Source organism: Giraffa tippelskirchi, chromosome 6 (assembly GCF_054371585.1).
Source record: "Giraffa tippelskirchi isolate mGirTip1 chromosome 6, T2T-mGirTip1v1.2.pri, whole genome shotgun sequence".
Classification (NCBI taxonomy): Eukaryota; Metazoa; Chordata; class Mammalia; order Artiodactyla; family Giraffidae; genus Giraffa; species Giraffa tippelskirchi.
The window spans coordinates 119,102,394-119,108,876 of record NC_137280.1 but is presented as its reverse complement, the minus strand read 5'-3'; positions in this window follow the sequence as shown (position 1 = coordinate 119,108,876).

The window sequence follows — 6,483 nt, the reverse complement described above, 5'->3', positions numbered from 1 at the left end:
TGCTCTCCCCACATCTCTTTCTCTCAACTCTCCCCCACATACATTCCTATGTGTGCCATGTGGTAAGTCCTAATTAAATGTTGCTGTTGGAACAGAGAGCTATAGAGGTTTGGGGATGTGGTCTTCTAGAATTCCCAGAGCTGGGAACCAATCCCCATTTTGCATCTCTGATACTGGAGAGCCCTTCCCCAGAAAACATATGAAAAAGAAACTTCCCAATTGTATAACAGTAAATACACAAACACTCACCAACAACCACACAAATGAATGCATGTAAAACTGGGAAAATCTGAATAAGGTAGGTACATTTTATGAATATCAGTATCCCCATTGTGTACTACTATAGTACAAGATGTTACCACTGGGACACTGGGATCTCTAGTATTTCTTACAACTGCATATGAATCTAAAATTATCCCAATAAAAACTTTAATTAAAAAAATTCCTATACATTATCCTTTAGGAATTGATGGGGCCCCCTGAATTCACCCACGAATCCTAATTAGAGAACTCACCAGTATAGTCTATAGTATCTCTACATTGTTGGATGGGGAAACCAGTAGGAAAGGATGTACTCAGTCATACAGACTGTTGATGGCAGAAGTGGAGATGGGCCCAGCTTTCTTTTCCTTACACTTCTGTTGGCTCCTGGGAGGAGGACAGTGCAGTCCACATTGTGTTCTTTACTTGACTTAAGGCAGGACAAATCAATCAGGGCAACTGATACTCCCTGACATGGGGAATGAGCTGGGCAATTTGTTTGCAGAATAATTTGGTCTTTTTTTCCTTCTCATTGCTTTTTAGGCTGCCTGTGCTCAGCCTAAGAATGGGAAGGGTTTTATTCCCAAAGAAGATGGCTTGAAAAGGCGTAGCTCAGGGACCAGCAGCCTATTTGACTCTGATTGCCGTTTGTTGTTATTGTTGAGTTACTAAGTCTTGTCTGACTCTTTGCGATGCCAGGGACTGTAGTCCTCCAGGCTCGTTTGTCCATGGGATTTCCCAGGCAAGAATACTGAAGTGGGTTACCATTTCCTTCTTCAGGGGATCTTCCTGACCCAGGGATCAAACCCGCATCTCCCGCATTGGCAGGTGGATTCTTTACCATTGAGCCTCCAGGGAAGCCCCTGACTGCCATAACAGCAGCCAGACAGTGCCTATGGGTTATCCCAAAAGGCTGGAAATGGAGTAGGAGAGAAAGAAAGAGAACCAGAGAGTACATCAGAAGGAAAGAGAGCAGAAGGGCATGGTACAAGGAGAAGACAGGGGAGGAGGAGATGGGATGGACGTGATTAGGAAGTAGGATTGATGCGGTGGGTTGAACCACAGGCCACTCCCTAAGCTGCAGTCTTTAGGGACTCTATTCTTGGAGACGGCTAGGCATTGAAAGTGTCAGATGGTCTAGTGGTCAAGTTCTTCCTTTTGTGAAAATCACTTGTGATCTGATGCTAAAGGCTGTCCAAGAGTTAAGAGTTTGGGTACTTAATACCAGTTATTTTACATTATACAAGTTACTTAATCCCTTTGTGCCTTAGTTTCATCATCTGTAAAAAGAGGATAATAATAGTACCTGCCTCATGAGTGGTGAGGAATAAATTATATGATACATATAAAACATTTAGAAGAGTACCTTACACATAGTAAGCACTTAATTAATTCTGGCCTTATAAGTGTTGGGCTTCCCTGATAGTTCAGTTGGTAAAGAATCTGCCTGTAATGCAGGAGACCCTGGTTTGATTCCTGGGTTGGGAAGATCTGCTACCCACTCCAGTATTCTTGGACTTCCCTTGTGGCATAGCTGGTAAAGAATCCACCTGCAATGTGGGAGACCTGGGTTTGATCCCTGGGTTGGGAAGATCCCCTGGAGAAGGGAAAAGCTACCCACTCCAGTTTTCTGGCCTGGAGAATTCCATGGACTGTATAGTACATGGAGGCACAAAGAATTGGACACAACTGAGCAACTTTCACTTTATAATTGTTACTACAGGACAGCAGTTCATTTCCTCTTGCTTGTTCCTCCAAAGACAGAGACAGCTGATAAGCATCCTTCCTCTAAGAAACAACCATCAACACGTAGGCACTAAATTATCCATCAGTTTTCTCTTTTCTGCACACACTGTTCATTCTCCTGTTTGTGGGCCCAATTCCACTACCATACACCACAATGAGAACTTAAAGAGGAGCACGTAAGTACCTGGTAATCAAGAAGTCTGCTTACCTGGTGTTCCTTCTAATGGCTTAGAGCACAAACACTCTGTAAGGGGAAAGTTTGTTTCTTTCCATCAGACAGGAGGGCAGTATGGTCCTATTCTATTTTTGCAAATGAACTTCAAAGCCCTGTTTAGATGCTTCTATGCTTGCAAATCCACCTTCTTTGGGGAATCTGATTTCTAAATTTTGCCTAGCATGAAGCTAGAGCCCTGATGAACTGGTTAATCTGGAAAATAAAGAACAAAATTTGAACAGATTTTTTACTCTGGCCTCCCACAAAACGACCCCTCCTCAGCAGTGTTTCTGGGAGTCTTTAGGGAACACCTCCCATGGGCTCACCAATAAGTCCTTTATTCATACATCTCTACTCTGACAAGTGCCAGGTCTCTCTGAGGTTCCACTAGATTCTGGGGCTAGGCACTCCCAATCAAGAGAAACCTAGAGTCATCAGAGAAGACTCCTCAGAGTACGTGGGGCTTGAGTAGTGTTCATGTAGATACAAGGGGCTATCTGGAGAGCAGGGACAGGCTGAACAAAGAGGTCAAACTAGGAATGGAATGGATGAGCACAGCATTGGTCTAGGGGAGGAAAGGGTCCACAGAGCTGAGGAGAAGAGCTTTGAGTGAGAGGTAAGGCAGGAGAAAGGCCATATTGAAGTACTTTGTGAGAACTTTTGAGGTCACAGGAGAGACTAGACTTCTTTTCACAAGAAAGTGGGGGCCCTTGATATTCCAGGGCACAGTGGAATATTTACTAGAACTGTTGGCTACATGTACTTTGGGCTTGCGATTCCCCTAAAAGGTGCTTTGTCATGTTTACTCAGATAATATGATTTTCTTTTCACAATTATGAAAGCAATGTTTTCATTACAGGAGAATCAAGTAAAAAGAAAATAAAAGGGAGTTCCCTGATGATTGAATGGTTAGGATTCTGTGCCTCCACTGCAAGGGGGCCTGGAGCTGCCTGGCATGGCCAAAATAAATAAATAAAAAACAATTCCGCTCCCTAGAAGCAACTGCTGTTATTAATACTTCACTGTATATGTTTCTAAAGTCTCTTATAATCAGATGCTTATAGTATATATTTAATAAAATTAGAGCTATATCATACATGCTATTTTATAAAGGGACTTTTTTCACTTAAAATATCTTGCAAATAATGTTCTGTGTCAATAAACATACTTCTATGATAAGATTTTTAATAACTGCAAAGTTGATGACAGTATTCTTCAGGTTTACCCAGCCTTTCAGAGTGATGACATTTGCTTTCCATTTCAGATTTTTTTTCCCTTTAACAGAAAAAAATATTTTCTCTGTAACTGAGAATGGTATCTGGATGTCATGGACATTCCTGGGGGACATGGTCATTTCTCTTTTTTCTTTAGCCAAACTGCAGTAGCTAAGGAAAAGGGCTGATTTATTTCTATGGCAAAGTTCCTGATCACAAAATTTTGGCCACATCTATCAAATTCTAATTTCAGGTGAAAAGGCAATATAACTTTAATTTTGGGGAGAAACCAGGAAGGAGAGGAATAGGGATAGATGCGAAAGCATCATTGCATATCCTAAGTACAGAAATCTTCTGGTAGTTGGGCAGGCCCAGTTGATCAGAGCATGGCAGGCTTCTCACAGGCAGAGCCACTAAGATGTTGACTTCTCGGGTCTGTTTTGAGGTTTCTGGGGCAGAGAAGGCCTTACTGCAAAGAGTGTGTTGTCAGATATGGCACCTTAGATTCTAGCTGAGAGGAGCATAGGACTGATGAACTGAATTAACTCTTGGATTTATTCCTAAGTGACTTACCCTCTGTACAACAAACTTTCTGATCATTTGCTTGCTGGCAGGGGAAGAGAAAGGATGTTGTTTTTGTTCCATCTCTACTCTGTTTCCTTGGACTTCCTCCCACTTCCTCATTTTCCACAATGGTATTGTGTGGAAACATCTGTAAGACACGCAGCTTGCGGGATCTTAGTTTCCAGCTAGGGATTGAAGCTGGGCCCCCTGCAGTGGAAGCATGGAGTCCCTACATGGTGTTTTTGATAGTTATGTTTTGTTTCCAAAGACCACTATGTATTTAATGTTAGGCATTGAAGGGCTCCAACTGACTCTAAAGGATATTTAGAATCAGAGACCACTTAGAAATAATAATACTTACTGGATATTTATTATATACTTTTTGGTGTATTACGTTTATAATTTCATTTAATTCTCAGGAAAATCCTTTTATTTGGCTATTAAAATGATCCCCACTTTATGGATTTGAAAACTCAGAAAAGTTAGATAGCTTACCTAACCTTACACATTTAAGCAGTTGCAGAACCAGAATTCAAAGTTGATCTATCTGACTCCAGATGTTATTTCTTACCTATACAGCCCAACTTTCTGTCTTAATAAATTCAAAAGTGAGAGAACTGGAAGAAACAACAAAATAAACCTAACCCAAGGCCAGGAGAAGTACCGACAAATAAAATACTTCTCTCTTCTCCATAGAAAGAAAGAAAGAAATGTAGTCGCTCAGTCATGTCTGACTCTTTGCGACCCCGTGGACTGTAGCCTGCCAGGCTCCTCCATCCATGGGACTTTCCAGGCAAGAATAGTGTAGTGGGTTGCCATTTCCTCCTCCAGGGGATCTTCCCAACCCAGGGATCGAATCCAGGTCTCCCGAATTACAGGTGGACTCCTTACCGTCTGAGTCACCAGGGAAGTTTAATGTCAATTTTTATAACTTGACTAAGAGTGCCTTTTACAAAACTATTTGCTCAAGATTATTTTCCTCATACCCTGCCTCCATCATCAGATGATTTTTATTTGTAGCTATGTTTAGGCAATACTCAGACTCATTGTATACTGAATTTTCCATCTGAGCAAAGATTCTTTTTTAAAGCATATTTGCTTTATTCATTCTCTGGTTTTTGCCAAGAAATAAAAAGGGAAATTCTTTTCAGTTTGCTTTTAATGTTTTGTTTCAGGTATTCCTCAGCTCTAGAATTGAGACAGTCATGTCTAATTAGCCAAGATCAGATAAATCAAGCTGAATTTTCAGATCCATTGGCTATTTTCAATTCTACAGAGCAAAAAAAAAAAAAAATTCTTCTAAGGAAATGATATTCTGATTTAGTTCTGTACTGTTTATAATCATATATGCTTTATTTTACTGCTTGAATGCTAATAAGAGCTTCCTAGAATTCATTCCTTAAGAACTTAAGTAATGGCATCTAATTATTTGGCAGGATGTTTTAAGTATATATAATTATATCTTCCCTTTTTGTGGTGATGGTGAGCCAGGTCATATGCATCAAGAGAAAATAATACCTACATTAATGCTACCAACAAGGAACTCACAGCATTTTGGAAAAACCCACTCATTATAATTTTAGCACATAATACTTTTTAATCCTCCAAACTAACATCACCCCCACCTTTTTAGATAAGAAAACTCAGGCAAAGGGTAACTATACTAACTTTGCTCCATATTTCAGCCTTTAGAGGTCATTTGTGTGAGTGTGAATGACACCTTGCACTTGGAAGTATGAAGTTTTAAATCCTGAGCAGTACCTTGGGCAAGTCCCTTCTCTTTTCTGAGTGCCAGTCTGCTTCTTGCCCTATTAGACAGGACCACTTTTCACACAAATACAGGGCAGTGGTAAATAAGATAGCATACTGGGCATGGCTTTATAATTATGGACACCAAGTGATGCTCTTTTTTCCTCCATTCATTCCACATGGTCTTAACTCTTACTCCTCTGTGTTTGAGGATGTTAATTGCAAAACATAGTCAGAAATTGGGAAAGCTAAATTGCAATTTCCAGCCCGGGGATAGACCAAGTCAGTCAGCCTCGCCAAGCAGGTTGTCTTTGGATGAAGGAGAATTTTTAGTCCCATATTGACTGATCTACACCTCCACGGTCTTCTACAGCCTTGTCGACTGGAGGTCGGCCTGATGTCCTCAGGGCTGCTGAGTGAGAGCTCTCCTCCAGGATTTTGCTGAGTGCTTGGGTCAGCTGCTATGGGGGTAAGGAGTCTAGAAGACAGGGACTAGGTTCAGCTCTTGCCTTGCCTTTAAGGTTTAATGACCTTTGGAAAGCTGTCTCTCAGGCGCTGTGGACACCATAATCGCTCTTCTGCCTATCTGTCCCCAGACCATTCTAGGAAATACTGTTGGGAGAATACATGTTCCACCAGGGTAAGATACTTTGTCTGGGTGATCCTCCTGTCTCCCAGGCATGGATCTAGCACATAGTTGACACTCTACGGAGCCAAATATTTCTGTGAACGCAG